Raw genomic sequence first — 19,360 nt, forward strand, 5'->3', positions numbered from 1 at the left:
AAGAAACACAAGTGCCATTTCTACTCTTTCCAATATGTCTAATTTATCCTGTCTCACTTTCCAAAAATGACTGGTCCCTTCATCTAAAGGGGATTGATGGGCGGAGATTCAGCTTCTCTGACTTCTTCAAGCTGACTCGGGCGTTGTCTCTGTACTTGACCAGGGACCTTAAAAAGCCTAACCTGTTTAACCAAGGGGTTGCAAGGATTAGATATCAGGAACAATACTTTGCTCCAAACTAGAGATCATATTTAACATTTAACAATTGCACAAGCCATCTTTGGCTACAATAGTGTAGCCTACTTAGCACCCATTTGCAAAGGTTGTTTTTTTTTTTTGATTTTCTGGGGAACCTTAACAATTGTCTGCAACCTTAACAATGCTTCAGTTGTCAGATCTAAACAGATTAATAAAGACACAAGCCTCAGATCCACAAACTTTCCTGAATTTGTGGCTGGCTTCAAATAAAAAATTCGCTCAGTTAGAACTTTCAAGTACCCACTATCACAGAAGATTGACAAGTTCCTGCCCAGTTATGAAAGGCATGGGCATTAGTAAGGCACGCTTACAAACTACTCTATGATCTCCTGGCTCTGATTAATATTGAATGGCCAAGCACAAGTGACTCTAGGATCTGACACCATCTCTGCCATCCAAGCAGTGGCTTACTTGCTTTCCTCCCAATAGTGTGTCTTCACACCGGGATAAACATCCCATTGCATTTCACTTTGTTGGTTGCTGGACTTGAACTCAGGATCTGGCTACTGTCTCTCAGCTCTCCAGCTCAAGGCTAGCACTCTGCCACTTTTAAGTCCCAAACTCAGGGCCTGAGTGCCGCTCCTCAGCTCTGCAGCTCAAGGCTTGCACTCTGCCACTGTGAGTCCCGAGCTTGGTGCGTGAGTGCTGTCCCCCAGCTTTTCACTCTGCTGCTTCGAGCTCCAAAGCAACTCTGCCTCAATAGCACTCTGCTGCCCGATTAAACACCACAATCTCACAGGGACTTTGCTTTGCCCGGGCTGGCTCTAAACTGTGGCTTTCAGATCAATGAGTCCTATAAAAGGCCCCTTTCCTCCAATTAGAAGCAACAAGGTGGTCAACTCAGAAATAGTCTCTAAGCAGGATTTTGCCTGGAACCTGGTAAGAGGCAAAGTTACATCTGAATAAGGATTGCCGTCCTTCTCCATGGCCCAGCTGGAAACTGCTATAAAGTATCTTATAAGAGCAATTAAGCAATTAAGCAATTAATAGCAATTAAGCAATCATTTTGCTAGTCCTAATTTTCCTTTTTTCTCTTTCTTTAAACAAACATTTAAGACAAACTTTACTTTCAAATATTGTTTAGAAACCCATTTCCAGTGTTCTTAGAAACTTCAACTGATACTGGCTTCAACAATTTACACCTTACTTAGCCTTTTTGCAGTTGAAAAACCTTTAAGGGCACAAAGAACTCCTTTTGTCTATAGGCCCCTAGGGCTCCCCTTTGCCTTTAGAAGAGGCGTTTTGTTTTGTTTTTAGATTATTACTGCCTAGAACTCCATCAACAGTTTAAACTCAAATAACAGTTTTTCCCTAATGCAAGAATTACCAACATCTGTGCACCAAAACTGTAAGTCTGGACTTAGTTTCCTTCCTTCCTTTTTTTTTTCCACCCAATTGCGAAGTAGTATGAAACCAAATCATAAGGAGATAAACCTTTAAACATTTATACTATCCACATTTTATCATCAGATTTCCAGTGTCAGTCTGCAAGAAAAGACAGAGAGGCAAAGTTTCTGACATTAGCCAACAAATTTACATTTAAATCTCTAATACACGTCTCCAAACTTTAAAGGTAAGACATCCCTAATTCCCTAATACCTCTGTGCTAAACAGGATTCAATGTTTGCAATGTAAACAGCTGTATGCATACCAGAGTTTTAAAATGCCGATTTCAGGATCTTTAGAAAAATACTTTTTACCGGTTTCTCTAACACAATGGAATAATCCTTTGAGACATTGTAAAACATTCAAACCTAATACTTTTTCTTGAAGTTTTAAGCTTAGATTTCCCAATTGCCTTTGTGATTCAAGTATAACTTAATCCATTGTTTTATACAGCATGCTGACAATTGAACCCTGAACATGTTCACTCACTCATTCAGACACACTCACACTCAAAGATCTTAAAGCGGGCAAAATTAATATAGGCCGTTCGTTTTCCGGAAGTTTGTGTCAAGAGAGCTTTGGAAATTTTACTCTTGCAGGTGAGAACCAGGTTCAAAACAAAACATTTTGCAAGGCAACTTAGCTGGAATATATTTTTCCAGGGCTTGTTACAACTGCAGACACGCGGGAGCGCCCATACTAGGCCCAGAAAGGTTCAAATAAATAACAAGGATGTGTGCTTGAGTACACACAGAAAATCCAGAAGGGTCCATATTTAGAACTGGTACTAATTTTAAGACAAAACTGGACAAGGAAAAATAGGTAACACGAACAAGACAGAGAAGCAGAGACGTTTAAGTAACTTCCAAACTTCTGATGGCATGCCTGGCCTTAAACTACCAGAGTGACGGAAAGATTTCCATTCCCTGGTAGCTGACAGACGGAGGCCATCCTAACTACACCTACAAAAGGCTCTGAAACAAAATCAGACATTGACATATAACAAGAAAATTGGACTCCAACAGATACACTTAACACAAGAACATGAATCTAGATGAATGTATTCACTAAACAACTATTTTTTGATTCAGACACGTCTTGCTGGTGGGACTCTCAGGCATGCCCTGTTAGCAACAAGAAACCGACATAATAGCATAATAGCAAGAGGAGAAACAGCTCATAAAGTTCTTTTGATAGGAGGACCTGGGTAGAACTGGCTCCTGACCAGCCTAGTAGCTGTGAGGAAATTCCAGGAATATTGGTGATTGACACACCGGGGGATCCTATGAATGTGTTGAACAAATGGATCAGGAGCAGTCCCATCAACATGCACAAATAACTCAGGTCCTTCCCACGTCGCAGGATGCACCACTGGAGGGTTGGGGCTGTAGGCCCAGTGAGTCGCTGCTTGGATGGCCACTGTCAGTCTCCACAATCCGAACAAAGTGTTCAGGCAGCCAGCGTGCATCATTTTCTCCTTGTGAAAAACACATATATGCCCTCGACCCCATGTTAGAACGGGATCGGGTCCTTGCCAAGCACCAGTTAGAGGATCCTTCCACTTTACTAAGGCAAAAGCACGCTGCTCTCTTTTGTCCCAGAATCGCAGAGCAGCGGATAAATTATTTAAGTCCAAATTTTAAAAATTTAAAACCAACAAAGCATGATTAAGTATATTTACCTTTTAAAGTACTGAATGGCCAAATATGTAAATGGGGTGTGTTCCTCAACCTTTTCAGCTGCTATGATGAGGCCAAAGAGGCTCAGATTTTGCTGTAGTTGTCGAAAGGCTTGTCGTACGACAGTAGGGTCAGAACAAGCCAACAAAACATCATCCATATAATGAACAATATAAACAAAAGGAATATTTTCGCGGGTGGAATAATGGCTCTAGCTCCAAAACTTTGACATAAAGCTGGGCTATTTGCCATGCCCTGTGGAAGCACAAGCCAAGGATACCATATAATGGGTTCTTTAAAATTAACAGAGGGGACGCTGAAGGCAAAACGCTTACAGTCTTGAGGCACCAGGGCTATAGTATAGAAGCAAACTTTCAAATCTATAATAATTTTATAAGTATCCTTTGGCATTGCCATGGGTGAAGGCAAGCCGGGCTGTATTGTCCCCCTCAGGTCCAAAGTTGCATTTACTTTTTTAGATCTTGTAACAGCCTCTATTTACCGGATTTTTTTTCTTTCTAACAAAAATTGGAGAATTCCATGGAGAGTTAGAAGGGGTTACACGCCCCAAATCCAGCTGTTTCTGTGCCAGCTGCTGAGCTGCAATGATTTTTTACCCTAATCCTTGTCTCGGTGGGTGAGACTGGGGTTGGGGTGTCCCTGGCCCGCCCTGAGCTGCTCAGCACAGTGCCCCAGAGGGGAAGAGGCCTTGATCAAGCAGCTGCTTAGTAACTGCAGCACTAGGACTAAACATATACACTGCCATTTTTCCATAAATTAATTGGCAAATGATCCAGGACAAATGGCTGAAAATGACCAGAGTGCCCTTCCTCGTCTCTCCAAGCAAGGATCGCACTGCTCTGCTGTGGGTCAGCTGCACACCCAATCCCTCATAGGGAAGTCATAGAGGTTGTTAGGGGCCATTGGGCTGGCCAATGCTCTTTAGATATCACAGACACATCTGCTCCTGTGTGTAATATTCCTTTAAAGGGCTTTTCTTGTATAAATAGAGTCATCTCAGGCCTCTCTTGTTTTATTTATGCTTTGTACCCAATACATATCAGAGGATCCAAATCCTCTCTGTCCACCTGGGGCAGAGGAATTAGCAGTCCCCACGGGAAGTAAAGACACAAGCACTAGCTGTGCTATTCTCTGTCCCGGTGGGATCGCTATTACATGCCTCTTAGCAGCCTGAGCCAGGTTTAGTTGCGATGTACTTTGCCTCGTTGTAGTGCCTGTTAGGAGGCACTTGTTGCTAGGACCTTTAGACACACATAAGGGTTGAGAAGGGGATTGGGGCTGCAAGGCTGCAGCCGAAGGCACTGGGAATAGGGGGTAAGGATTAGATTCGGCCAAGATAGTGGCCGGGGGTCATATCGATTTCCTACTTCTGGGGGGGGGGAATCTCTGCTCTATCCCTGTCTTAGATAGTAGACGGAGGATTTCTCTTAACTTCTCCTCCACCGTAGCCAGCCGGTCCTCATCATATCTTTCCTTCCTGTTATCCAAACCTGAATTCCTTCTGGGGAGGAGGGATCTCTGCACTATCCCCGTCTTAGATAGTAGATGGAGGACTTCTCTTAACTTCTCCTCCACCGAAGCCAGCCGGTCCTCATCCTATCTTTCCTTCCCGTTATCCAAACCTGAATTCTTATACTCAATATCTACTGGCTGTTCCCTTCTCCAAATCTCATTTAAACTCTCCCGGGCTGGGGCATAAGCCTCAGCCTCAGGTTTCTCGGAAGGGTTCTTTAATTCAAGATTAAGTTCGGCATTCTCATGTCGAAGACCTAAACATTCATTTCCTAAATTCCATAAAGAAATAGCCTCTGCTGGGGTCTTTTCAGGACCATATACACTGTAATAAGCTTGAATTCCTTTCCCTATCCTCAGCCAGGTTTCTAAATTTAGGGTTCCCTCCTCTGGAAACCGCGGGCACGCCTCCTGGACAAACTGTAGGAAGCTCTCAAGCTGCCCTTGTTCCACCCGCGTTCCGCTTCAAGTAAGTTCCTTAGGACCGGCACATCTAGCCTGTGGACATCTTCACTCATAATCTTTTACTCCCGACTAGACATTCTCCCACTCTCTCACTGTCTTAACAGTCCTATGACGCATCACTCACCACAGCGGGGTCCTCCACCTTTGTCCCAGATTTTCAGGGTCCCTGTTCGGGCGCCACTTGCCGGGGCCTACCGGCAGCAAATTGGGGTTCCTGAAATAGGGGACAGGGACTGAAAAAATAGAAGAGAGACAAACACATGGAGTCTGGGAGGTCTGCAGGCCAGGTAAAGACTGCAGCCCCGTTTATTTGCGGCTCCAGGCTTATATTCCTTCTTCAGATCAGGGAACTGCCAGGTGTTACATCCAGATGGATAATCAGGGAACTGTTGGGGGTTACTTTCATATGGTAAGTCTCTGTTGTACTGGATCAAAGACTAGGATGAAATAAAAGCAGAGTCACTGAAGTTGCATGAGGAAGAATAAAATAGCCCGCTTTTTCAAAAAGTTGTTAGCAGACAGAGCAGTGCTGTAGGATGTTCAACACCAAAATCCAGTATCATTTCACTGTAGGAAATCCTCCAAAAAGTAAAAGCAGATACATTGAATTTGCTTGTGGAAGAATAAAAACCACGTTTCCACAGAACCAGTCTTAACAGATACAGCAAAGTCGGTAGAAGCACAGTGTCCATTGTACTGGATCAAAGACTAGGATGAAACAAAGCAGATACACTGAAGTTGCATGAGGAAGTATAAAATACACCGATTATACAAAACAGTTCTTAGGAGATAAAACAATGCCGTGGGAACTTCAACGCAAAAATCCAGTATCCAGTACGCTGGATGAAATCCTCCAAGAATTAAAAGCAGATCCATTGAAGTTGCTTGTGGAAGAATACCATACCCGCTTAGACGAAAATGTTCTTATCAGAGGGAACAATGCTCTAGGATATTCAACACCAAAACCAGTATCCAGTACACTGGATGAAATACTCCAAGGAGGAACAGCAGATACATTGAAGTTGCTTGTGGAAGAATAAACACCACGTTTACACAGAACGAATCTTAGCAGATAGAGCAATGTTGGTGGAAGTACAGTGTGGACACTCTACTGGATCAAAGACTAGGAGGAAATGAAAGCAGATATACTGAAGTTGCATGTGGAAGTATAAAATACACTGCTTATACAAAAACGTTCTTGGGAGATAAAACAATGCCCTGAGAAGTTCAACGTCAAAATAAACTCTCCATTATACTGGATTTCCGGGGCCTACCGGCAGCAAATTGGGGTTCCTGAAATAGGGGACAGGGACTGGAAAAAATAGAAGAGAGACAAACACATGGGGTCCGGGAAGTCTGCAGCCCAGGTAGAGACTGCAGCCCCGTTTATTTACAACTCAAGGCTTATAGTCCTTCTTCAAACCAGGGAACTGCCAGGTGTTACATCCAGATGGTTAATCAGGGAACTGTTGGGAGTTACATTCATATGGTAAATCTCAGATCGATGAGGCCAAAAAACAGTAAGACAACAAAGCAATTATCTGATGCAAATCAAAGTACAGTTTGATTCCACTCTGGCTCCCAACATATCCCCCGTTTTTATTTTAAAAGAAACACAAGTGCCATTTCTACTCTTTCCAATATGTCTAATTTATCCTGTCTCACTTTCCAAAAATGACTGGTCCCTTCATCTAAAGGGGATTGATGGGCGGAGATTCAGCTTCTCTGACTTCTTCAAGCTGACTCGGGCGTTGTCTCTGTACTTGACCAGGGACCTTAAAAAGCCTAACCTGTTTAACCAAGGGGTTGCAAGGATTAGATATCAGGAACAATACTTTGCTCCAAACTAGAGATCATATTTAACATTTAACAATTGCACAAGCCATCTTTGGCTACAATAGTGTAGCCTACTTAGCACCCATTTGCAAAGGTTGTTTTTTTTTTTTTGATTTTCTGGGGAACCTTAACAATTGTCTGCAACCTTAACAATGCTTCAGTTGTCAGATCTAAACAGATTAATAAAGACACAAGCCTCAGATCCACAAACTTTCCTGAATTTGTGGCTGGCGTCAAATAAAAAATTCGCTCAGTTAGAACTTTCAAGTACCCACTATCACAGAAGATTGACAAGTTCCTGCCCAGTTATGAAAGGCATGGGCATTAGTAAGGCACGCTTACAAACTACTCTATGACCTCCTGGCTCTGATTAATATTGAATGGCCAAGCACAAGTGACTCTAGGATCTGACACCATCTCTGCCATCCAAGCAGTGGCTTACTTGCTTTCCTCCCAATAGTGTGTCTTCACACCGGGATAAACATCCCATTGCATTTCACTTTGTTGGTTGCTGGACTTGAACTCAGGATCTGGCTACTGTCTCTCAGCTCTCCAGCTCAAGGCTAGCACTCTGCCACTTTTAAGTCCCAAACTCAGGGCCTGAGTGCCGCTCCTCAGCTCTGCAGCTCAAGGCTTGCACTCTGCCACTGTGAGTCCCGAGCTTGGTGCGTGAGTGCTGTCCCCCAGCTTTTCACTCTGCTGCTTCGAGCTCCAAAGCAACTCTGCCTCAATAGCACTCTGCTGCCCGATTAAACACCACAATCTCACAGGGACTTTGCTTTGCCCGGGCTGGCTCTAAACTGTGGCTTTCAGATCAATGAGTCCTATAAAAGGCCCCTTTCCTCCAATTAGAAGCAACAAGGTGGTCAACTCAGAAATAGTCTCTAAGCAGGATTTTGCCTGGAACCTGGTAAGAGGCAAAGTTACATCTGAATAAGGATTGCCGTCCTTCTCCATGGCCCAGCTGGAAACTGCTATAAAGTATCTTATAAGAGCAATTAAGCAATTAAGCAATTAATAGCAATTAAGCAATCATTTTGCTAGTCCTAATTTTCCTTTTTTCTCTTTCTTTAAACAAACATTTAAGACAAACTTTACTTTCAAATATTGTTTAGAAACCCATTTCCAGTGTTCTTAGAAACTTCAACTGATACTGGCTTCAACAATTTACACCTTACTTAGCCTTTTTGCAGTTGAAAAACCTTTAAGGGCACAAAGAACTCCTTTTGTCTCTAGGCCCCTAGGGCTCCCCTTTGCCTTTAGAAGAGGCGTTTTGTTTTGTTTTTAGATTATTACTGCCTAGAACTCCATCAACAGTTTAAACTCAAATAACAGTTTTTCCCTAATGCAAGAATTACCAACATCTGTGCACCAAAACTGTAAGTCTGGACTTAGTTTCCTTCCTTCCTTTTTTTTTTCCACCCAATTGCGAAGTAGTATGAAACCAAATCATAAGGAGATAAACCTTTAAACATTTATACTATCCACATTTTATCATCAGATTTCCAGTGTCAGTCTGCAAGAAAAGACAGAGAGGCAAAGTTTCTGACATTAGCCAACAAATTTACATTTAAATCTCTAATACACGTCTCCAAACTTTAAAGGTAAGACATCCCTAATTCCCTAATACCTCTGTGCTAAACAGGATTCAATGTTTGCAATGTAAACAGCTGTATGCATACCAGAGTTTTAAAATGCCGATTTCAGGATCTTTAGAAAAATACTTTTTACCGGTTTCTCTAACACAATGGAATAATCCTTTGAGACATTGTAAAACATTCAAACCTAATACTTTTTCTTGAAGTTTTAAGTTTAGATTTCCCAATTGCCTTTGTGATTCAAGTATAACTTAATCCATTGTTTTATACAGCATGCTGACAATTGAACCCTGAACATGTTCACTCACTCATTCAGACACACTCACACTCAAAGATCTTAAAGCGGGCAAAATTAATATAGGCCGTTCGTTTTCCGGAAGTTTGTGTCAAGAGAGCTTTGGAAATTTTACTCTTGCAGGTGAGAACCAGGTTCAAAACAAAACATTTTGCAAGGCAACTTAGCTGGAATATATTTTTCCAGGGCTTGTTACAACTGCAGACACGCGGGAGCGCCCATACTAGGCCCAGAAAGGTTCAAATAAATAACAAGGATGTGTGCTTGAGTACACACAGAAAATCCAGAAGGGTCCATATTTAGAACTGGTACTAATTTTAAGACAAAACTGGACAAGGAAAAATAGGTAACACGAACAAGACAGAGAAGCAGAGACGTTTAAGTAACTTCCAAACTTCTGATGGCATGCCTGGCCTTAAACTACCAGAGTGACGGAAAGATTTCCATTCCCTGGTAGCTGACAGACGGAGGCCATCCTAACTACACCTACAAAAGGCTCTGAAACAAAATCAGACATTGACATATAACAAGAAAATTGGACTCCAACAGATACACTTAACACAAGAACATGAATCTAGATGAATGTATTCACTAAACAACTATTTTTTGATTCAGACACGTCTTGCTGGTGGGACTCTCAGGCATGCCCTGTTAGCAACAAGAAACCGACATAATAGCATAATAGCAAGAGGAGAAACAGCTCATAAAGTTCTTTTGATAGGAGGACCTGGGTAGAACTGGCTCCTGACCAGCCTAGTAGCTGTGAGGAAATTCCAGGAATATTGGTGATTGACACACCGGGGGATCCTATGAATGTGTTGAACAAATGGATCAGGAGCAGTCCCATCAACATGCACAAATAACTCAGGTCCTTCCCACGTCGCAGGATGCACCACTGGAGGGTTGGGGCTGTAGGCCCAGTGAGTCGCTGCTTGGATGGCCACTGTCAGTCTCCACAATCCGAACAAAGTGTTCAGGCAGCCAGCGTGCATCATTTTCTCCTTGTGAAAAACACATATATGCCCTCGACCCCATGTTAGAACGGGATCGGGTCCTTGCCAAGCACCAGTTAGAGGATCCTTCCACTTTACTAAGGCAAAAGCACGCTGCTCTCTTTTGTCCCAGAATCGCAGAGCAGCGGATAAATTATTTAAGTCCAAATTTTAAAAATTTAAAACCAACAAAGCATGATTAAGTATATTTACCTTTTAAAGTACTGAATGGCCAAATATGTAAATGGGGTGTGTTCCTCAACCTTTTCAGCTGCTATGATGAGGCCAAAGAGGCTCAGATTTTGCTGTAGTTGTCGAAAGGCTTGTCGTACGACAGTAGGGTCAGAACAAGCCAACAAAACATCATCCATATAATGAACAATATAAACAAAAGGAATATTTTCGCGGGTGGAATAATGGCTCTAGCTCCAAAACTTTGACATAAAGCTGGGCTATTTGCCATGCCCTGTGGAAGCACAAGCCAAGGATACCATATAATGGGTTCTTTAAAATTAACAGAGGGGACGCTGAAGGCAAAACGCTTACAGTCTTGAGGCACCAGGGCTATAGTATAGAAGCAAACTTTCAAATCTATAATAATTTTATAAGTATCCTTTGGCATTGCCATGGGTGAAGGCAAGCCGGGCTGTATTGTCCCCCTCAGGTCCAAAGTTGCATTTACTTTTTTAGATCTTGTAACAGCCTCTATTTACCGGATTTTTTTTCTTTCTAACAAAAATTGGAGAATTCCATGGAGAGTTAGAAGGGGTTACACGCCCCAAATCCAGCTGTTTCTGTGCCAGCTGCTGAGCTGCAATGATTTTTTACCCTAATCCTTGTCTCGGTGGGTGAGACTGGGGTTGGGGTGTCCCTGGCCCGCCCTGAGCTGCTCAGCACAGTGCCCCAGAGGGGAAGAGGCCTTGATCAAGCAGCTGCTTAGTAACTGCAGCACTAGGACTAAACATATACACTGCCATTTTTCCATAAATTAATTGGCAAATGATCCAGGACAAATGGCTGAAAATGACCAGAGTGCCCTTCCTCGTCTCTCCAAGCAAGGATCGCACTGCTCTGCTGTGGGTCAGCTGCACACCCAATCCCTCATAGGGAAGTCATAGAGGTTGTTAGGGGCCATTGGGCTGGCCAATGCTCTTTAGATATCACAGACACATCTGCTCCTGTGTGTAATATTCCTTTAAAGGGCTTTTCTTGTATAAATAGAGTCATCTCAGGCCTCTCTTGTTTTATTTATGCTTTGTACCCAATACATATCAGAGGATCCAAATCCTCTCTGTCCACCTGGGGCAGAGGAATTAGCAGTCCCCACGGGAAGTAAAGACACAAGCACTAGCTGTGCTATTCTCTGTCCCGGTGCGATCGCTATTACATGCCTCTTAGCAGCCTGAGCCAGGTTTAGTTGCGATGTACTTTGCCTCGTTGTAGTGCCTGTTAGGAGGCACTTGTTGCTAGGACCTTTAGACACACATAAGGGTTGAGAAGGGGATTGGGGCTGCAAGGCTGCAGCCGAAGGCACTGGGAATAGGGGGTAAGGATTAGATTCGGCCAAGATAGTGGCCGGGGGTCATATCGATTTCCTACTTCTGGGGGGGGGGGGAATCTCTGCTCTATCCCTGTCTTAGATAGTAGACGGAGGATTTCTCTTAACTTCTCCTCCACCGTAGCCAGCCGGTCCTCATCATATCTTTCCTTCCTGTTATCCAAACCTGAATTCCTTCTGGGGAGGAGGGATCTCTGCACTATCCCCGTCTTAGATAGTAGATGGAGGACTTCTCTTAACTTCTCCTCCACCGAAGCCAGCCGGTCCTCATCCTATCTTTCCTTCCCGTTATCCAAACCTGAATTCTTATACTCAATATCTACTGGCTGTTCCCTTCTCCAAATCTCATTTAAACTCTCCCGGGCTGGGGCATAAGCCTCAGCCTCAGGTTTCTCGGAAGGGTTCTTTAATTCAAGATTAAGTTCGGCATTCTCATGTCGAAGACCTAAACATTCATTTACTAAATTCCATAAAGAAATAGCCTCTGCTGGGGTCTTTTCAGGACCATATACACTGTAATAAGCTTGAATTCCTTTCCCTATCCTCAGCCAGGTTTCTAAATTTAGGGTTCCCTCCTCTGGAAACCGCGGGCACGCCTCCTGGACAAACTGTAGGAAGCTCTCAAGCTGCCCTTGTTCCACCCGCGTTCCGCTTCAAGTAAGTTCCTTAGGACCGGCACATCTAGCCTGTGGACATCTTCACTCATAATCTTTTACTCCCGACTAGACATTCTCCCACTCTCTCACTGTCTTAACAGTCCTATGACGCATCACTCACCACAGCGGGGTCCTCCACCTTTGTCCCAGATTTTCAGGGTCCCTGTTCGGGCGCCACTTGCCGGGGCCTACCGGCAGCAAATTGGGGTTCCTGAAATAGGGGACAGGGACTGAAAAAATAGAAGAGAGACAAACACATGGAGTCTGGGAGGTCTGCAGGCCAGGTAAAGACTGCAGCCCCGTTTATTTGCGGCTCCAGGCTTATATTCCTTCTTCAGATCAGGGAACTGCCAGGTGTTACATCCAGATGGATAATCAGGGAACTGTTGGGGGTTACTTTCATATGGTAAGTCTCTGTTGTACTGGATCAAAGACTAGGATGAAATAAAAGCAGAGTCACTGAAGTTGCATGAGGAAGAATAAAATAGCCCGCTTTTTCAAAAAGTTTTTAGCAGACAGAGCAGTGCTGTAGGATGTTCAACACCAAAATCCAGTATCATTACACTGTAGGAAATCCTCCAAAAAGTAAAAGCAGATACATTGAATTTGCTTGTGGAAGAATAAAAACCACGTTTCCACAGAACCAGTCTTAACAGATACAGCAAAGTCGGTAGAAGCACAGTGTCCATTGTACTGGATCAAAGACTAGGATGAAACAAAGCAGATACACTGAAGTTGCATGAGGAAGTATAAAATACACCGATTATACAAAACAGTTCTTAGGAGATAAAACAATGCCGTGGGAACTTCAACGCAAAAATCCAGTATCCAGTACGCTGGATGAAATCCTCCAAGAATTAAAAGCAGATCCATTGAAGTTGCTTGTGGAAGAATACCATACCCGCTTAGACGAAAATGTTCTTATCAGAGGGAACAATGCTCTAGGATATTCAACACCAAAACCAGTATCCAGTACACTGGATGAAATACTCCAAGGAGGAACAGCAGATACATTGAAGTTGCTTGTGGAAGAATAAACACCACGTTTACACAGAACGAATCTTAGCAGATAGAGCAATGTTGGTGGAAGTACAGTGTGGACACTCTACTGGATCAAAGACTAGGAGGAAATGAAAGCAGATATACTGAAGTTGCATGTGGAAGTATAAAATACACTGCTTATACAAAAACGTTCTTGGGAGATAAAACAATGCCCTGAGAAGTTCAACGTCAAAATAAACTCTCCATTATACTGGATTTCCGGGGCCTACCGGCAGCAAATTGGGGTTCCTGAAATAGGGGACAGGGACTGGAAAAAATAGAAGAGAGACAAACACATGGGGTCCGGGAAGTCTGCAGCCCAGGTAGAGACTGCAGCCCCGTTTATTTACAACTCAAGGCTTATAGTCCTTCTTCAAACCAGGGAACTGCCAGGTGTTACATCCAGATGGTTAATCAGGGAACTGTTGGGAGTTACATTCATATGGTAAATCTCAGATCGATGAGGCCAAAAAACAGTAAGACAACAAAGCAATTATCTGATGCAAATCAAAGTACAGTTTGATTCCACTCTGGCTCCCAACATATCCCCCGTTTTTATTTTAAAAGAAACACAAGTGCCATTTCTACTCTTTCCAATATGTCTAATTTATCCTGTCTCACTTTCCAAAAATGACTGGTCCCTTCATCTAAAGGGGATTGATGGGCGGAGATTCAGCTTCTCTGACTTCTTCAAGCTGACTCGGGCGTTGTCTCTGTACTTGACCAGGGACCTTAAAAAGCCTAACCTGTTTAACCAAGGGGTTGCAAGGATTAGATATCAGGAACAATACTTTGCTCCAAACTAGAGATCATATTTAACATTTAACAATTGCACAAGCCATCTTTGGCTACAATAGTGTAGCCTACTTAGCACCCATTTGCAAAGGTTGTTTTTTTTTTTTTGATTTTCTGGGGAACCTTAACAATTGTCTGCAACCTTAACAATGCTTCAGTTGTCAGATCTAAACAGATTAATAAAGACACAAGCCTCAGATCCACAAACTTTCCTGAATTTGTGGCTGGCGTCAAATAAACAATTCGCTCAGTTAGAACTTTCAAGTACCCACTATCACAGAAGATTGACAAGTTCCTGCCCAGTTATGAAAGGCATGGGCATTAGTAAGGCACGCTTACAAACTACTCTATGACCTCCTGGCTCTGATTAATATTGAATGGCCAAGCACAAGTGACTCTAGGATCTGACACCATCTCTGCCATCCAAGCAGTGGCTTACTTGCTTTCCTCCCAATAGTGTGTCTTCACACCGGGATAAACATCCCATTGCATTTCACTTTGTTGGTTGCTGGACTTGAACTCAGGATCTGGCTACTGTCTCTCAGCTCTCCAGCTCAAGGCTAGCACTCTGCCACTTTTAAGTCCCAAACTCAGGGCCTGAGTGCCGCTCCTCAGCTCTGCAGCTCAAGGCTTGCACTCTGCCACTGTGAGTCCCGAGCTTGGTGCGTGAGTGCTGTCCCCCAGCTTTTCACTCTGCTGCTTCGAGCTCCAAAGCAACTCTGCCTCAATAGCACTCTGCTGCCCGATTAAACACCACAATCTCACAGGGACTTTGCTTTGCCCGGGCTGGCTCTAAACTGTGGCTTTCAGATCAATGAGTCCTATAAAAGGCCCCTTTCCTCCAATTAGAAGCAACAAGGTGGTCAACTCAGAAATAGTCTCTAAGCAGGATTTTGCCTGGAACCTGGTAAGAGGCAAAGTTACATCTGAATAAGGATTGCCGTCCTTCTCCATGGCCCAGCTGGAAACTGCTATAAAGTATCTTATAAGAGCAATTAAGCAATTAAGCAATTAATAGCAATTAAGCAATCATTTTGCTAGTCCTAATTTTCCTTTTTTCTCTTTCTTTAAACAAACATTTAAGACAAACTTTACTTTCAAATATTGTTTAGAAACCCATTTCCAGTGTTCTTAGAAACTTCAACTGATACTGGCTTCAACAATTAACACCTTACTTAGCCTTTTTGCAGATGAAATACCTTTAAGGGCACAAAGAACTCCTTTTGTCTCTAGGCCCCTAGGGCTCCCCTTTGCCTTTAGAAGAGGCGTTTTGTTTTGTTTTTAGATTATTACTGCCTAGAACTCCATCAACAGTTTAAACTCAAATAACAGTTTTTCCCTAATGCAAGAATTACCAACATCTGTGCACCAAAACTGTAAGTCTGGACTTAGTTTCCTTCCTTCCTTTTTTTTTCCACCCAATTGCGAAGTAGTATGAAACCAAATCATAAGGAGATAAACCTTTAAACATTTAGACTATCCACATTTTATCATCAGATTTCCAGAGTCAGTCTGCAAGAAAAGACAGAGAGGCAAAGTTTCTGACATTAGCCAACAAATTTACATTTAAATCTCTAATACACGTCTCCAAACTTTAAAGGTAAGAAATCCCTAATTCCCTAATACCTCTGTGCTAAACAGGATTCAATGTTTGCAATGTAAACAGCTGTATGCATACCAGAGTTTTAAAATGCCGATTTCAGGATCTTTAGAAAAATACTTTTTACCGGTTTCTCTAACACAATGGAATAATCCTTTGAGACATTGTAAAACATTCAAACCTAATACTTTTTCTTGAAGTTTTAAGCTTAGATTTCCCAATTGCCTTTGTGATTCAAGTATAACTTAATCCATTGTTTTATACAGCATGCTGACAATTGAACCTTGAACATGTTCACTCACTCATTCACACACACTCACACTCAAAGATCTTAAAGCGGGCAAAATTAATATAGGCCGTTCGTTTTCCGGAAGTTTGTGTCAAGAGAGCTTTGGAAATTTTACTCTTGCAGGTGAGAACCAGGTTCAAAACAAAACTTTTTGCAAGGCAACTTAGCTGGAATATATTTTTCCAGGGCTTGTTACAACTGCAGACACGCGGGAGCGCCCATACTAGGCCCAGAAAGGTTCAAATAAATAACAAGGATGTGTGCTTGAGTACACACAGAAAATCCAGAAGGGTCCATATTTAGAACTGGTACTAATTTTAAGACAAAACTGGACAAGGAAAAATAGGTAACACGAACAAGACAGAGAAGCAGAGACGTTTAAGTAACTTCCAAACTTCTGATGGCATGCCTGGCCTTAAACTACCAGAGTGACGGAAAGATTTCCATTCCCTGGTAGCTGACAGACGGAGGCCATCCTAACTACACCTACAAAAGGCTCTGAAACAAAATCAGACATTGACATATAACAAGAAAATTGGACTCCTACAGATACACTTAACACAAGAACATGAATCTAGATGAATGTATTCACTAAACAACTATTTTTTGATTCAGACACGTCTTGCTGGTGGGACTCTCAGGCATGCCCTGTTAGCAACAAGAAACCGACATAATAGCATAATAGCAAGAGGAGAAACAGCTCATAAAGTTCTTTTGATAGGAGGACCTGGTTAGAACTGGCTCCTGACCAGCCTAGTAGCTGTGAGGAAATTCCAGGAATATTGGTGATTGACACACCGGGGGATCCTATGAATGTGTTGAACAAATGGATCAGGAGCAGTCCCATCAACATGCACAAATAACTCAGGTCCTTCCCACGTCGCAGGATGCACCACTGGAGGGTTGGGGCTGTAGGCCCAGTGAGTCGCTGCTTGGATGGCCACTGTCAGTCTCCACAATCCGAACAAAGTGTTCAGGCAGCCAGCGTGCATCATTTTCTCCTTGTGAAAAACACATATATGCCCTCGACCCCATGTTAGAACGGGATCGGGTCCTTGCCAAGCACCAGTTAGAGGATCCTTCCACTTTACTAAGGCAAAAGCACGCTGCTCTCTTTTGTCCCAGAATCGCAGAGCAGCGGATAAATTATTTAAGTCCAAATTTTAAAAATTTAAAACCAACAAAGCATGATTAAGTATATTTACCTTTTAAAGTACTGAATGGCCAAATATGTAAATGGGGTGTGTTCCTCAACCTTTTCAGCTGCTATGATGAGGCCAAAGAGGCTCAGATTTTGCTGTAGTTGTCGAAAGGCTTGTCGTACGACAGTAGGGTCAGAACAAGCCAACAAAACATCATCCATATAATGAACAATATAAACAAAAGGAATATTTTCGCGGGTGGAATAATGGCTCTAGCTCCAAAACTTTGACATAAAGCTGGGCTATTTGCCATGCCCTGTGGAAGCACAAGCCAAGGATACCATATAATGGGTTCTTTAAAATTAACAGAGGGGACGCTGAAGGCAAAACGCTTACAGTCTTGAGGCACCAGGGCTATAGTATAGAAGCAAACTTTCAAATCTATAATAATTTTATAAGTATCCTTTGGCATTGCCATGGGTGAAGGCAAGCCGGGCTGTATTGTCCCCCTCAGGTCCAAAGTTGCATTTACTTTTTTAGATCTTGTAACAGCCTCTATTTACCGGATTTTTTTTCTTTCTAACAAAAATTGGAGAATTCCATGGAGAGTTAGAAGGGGTTGCACGCCCCAAATCCAGCTGTTTCTGTGCCAGCTGCTGAGCTGCAATGATTTTTTACCCTAATCCTTGTCTCGGTGGGTGAGACTGGGGTTGGGGTGTCCCTGGCCCGCCCTGAGCTGCTCAGCACAGTGCCCCAGAGGGGAAGAGGCCTTGATCAAGCAGCTGCTTAGTAACTGCAGCACTAGGACTAAACATATACACTGCCATTTTTCCATAAATTAATTGGCAAATGATCCAGGACAAATGGCTGAAAATGACCAGAGTGCCCTTCCTCGTCTCTCCAAGCAAGGATCGCACTGCTCTGCTGTGGGTCAGCTGCACTCCCAATCCCTCATAGGGAAGTCATAGAGGTTGTTAGGGGCCATTGGGCTGGCCAATGCTCTTTAGATATCACAGACACATCTGCTCCTGTGTGTAATATTCCTTTAAAGGGCTTTTCTTGTATAAATAGAGTCATCTCAGGCCTCTCTTGTTTTATTTATGCTTTGTACCCAATACATATCAGAGGATCCAAATCCTCTCTGTCCACCTGGGGCAGAGGAATTAGCAGTCCCCACGGGAAGTAAAGACACAAGCACTAGCTGTGCTATTCTCTGTCCCGGTGCGATCGCTATTACATGTCTCTTAGCAGCCTGAGCCAGGTTTAGTTGCGATGTACTTTGCCTCGTTGTAGTGCCTGTTAGGAGGCACTTGTTGCTAGGACCTTTAGACACACATAAGGGTTGAGAAGGGGATTGGGGCTGCAAGGCTGCAGCCGAAGGCACTGGGAATAGGGGGTAAGGATTAGATTCTGCCAAGATAGTGGCCGGGGGGTCATATCGATTTCCTACTTCTGGGGGGGGGGAATCTCTGCTCTATCCCTGTCTTAGATAGTAGACGGAGGATTTCTCTTAACTTCTCCTCCACCGTAGCCAGCCGGTCCTCATCATATCTTTCCTTCCTGTTATCCAAACCTGAATTCCTTCTGGGGAGGAGGGATCTCTGCACTATCCCCGTCTTAGATAGTAGATGGAGGACTTCTCTTAACTTCTCCTCCACCGAAGCCAGCCGGTCCTCATCCTATCTTTCCTTCCCGTTATCCAAACCTGAATTCTTATACTCAATATCTACTGGCTGTTCCCTTCTCCAAATCTCATTTAAACTCTCCCGGGCTGGGGCATAAGCCTCAGCCTCAGGTTTCTCGGAAGGGTTCTTTAATTCAAGATTAAGTTCGGCATTCTCATGTCGAAGACCTAAACATTCATTTACTAAATTCCATAAAGAAATAGCCTCTGCTGGGGTCTTTTCAGGACCATATACACTGTAATGAGCTTGAATTCCTTTCCCTATCCTCAGCCAGGTTTCTAAATTTAGGGTTCCCTCCTCTGGAAACCGCGGGCACGCCTCCTCGACAAACTGTAGGAAGCTCTCAAGCTGCCCTTGTTCCACCCGCGTTCCGCTTCAAGTAAGTTCCTTAGGACCGGCACATCTAGCCTGTGGACATCTTCACTCATAATCTTTTACTCCCGACTAGACATTCTCCCACTCTCTCACTGTCTTAACAGTCCTATGACGCATCACTCACCACAGCGGGGTCCTCCACCTTTGTCCCAGATTTTCAGGGTCCCTGTTCGGGCG

Source organism: Megascapheus bottae, chromosome 7, assembly GCF_031878675.1.
Source record: "Megascapheus bottae isolate mThoBot1 chromosome 7, mThoBot2.hap1, whole genome shotgun sequence".
In the NCBI taxonomy this organism is placed as follows: Eukaryota; Metazoa; Chordata; class Mammalia; order Rodentia; family Geomyidae; genus Megascapheus; species Megascapheus bottae.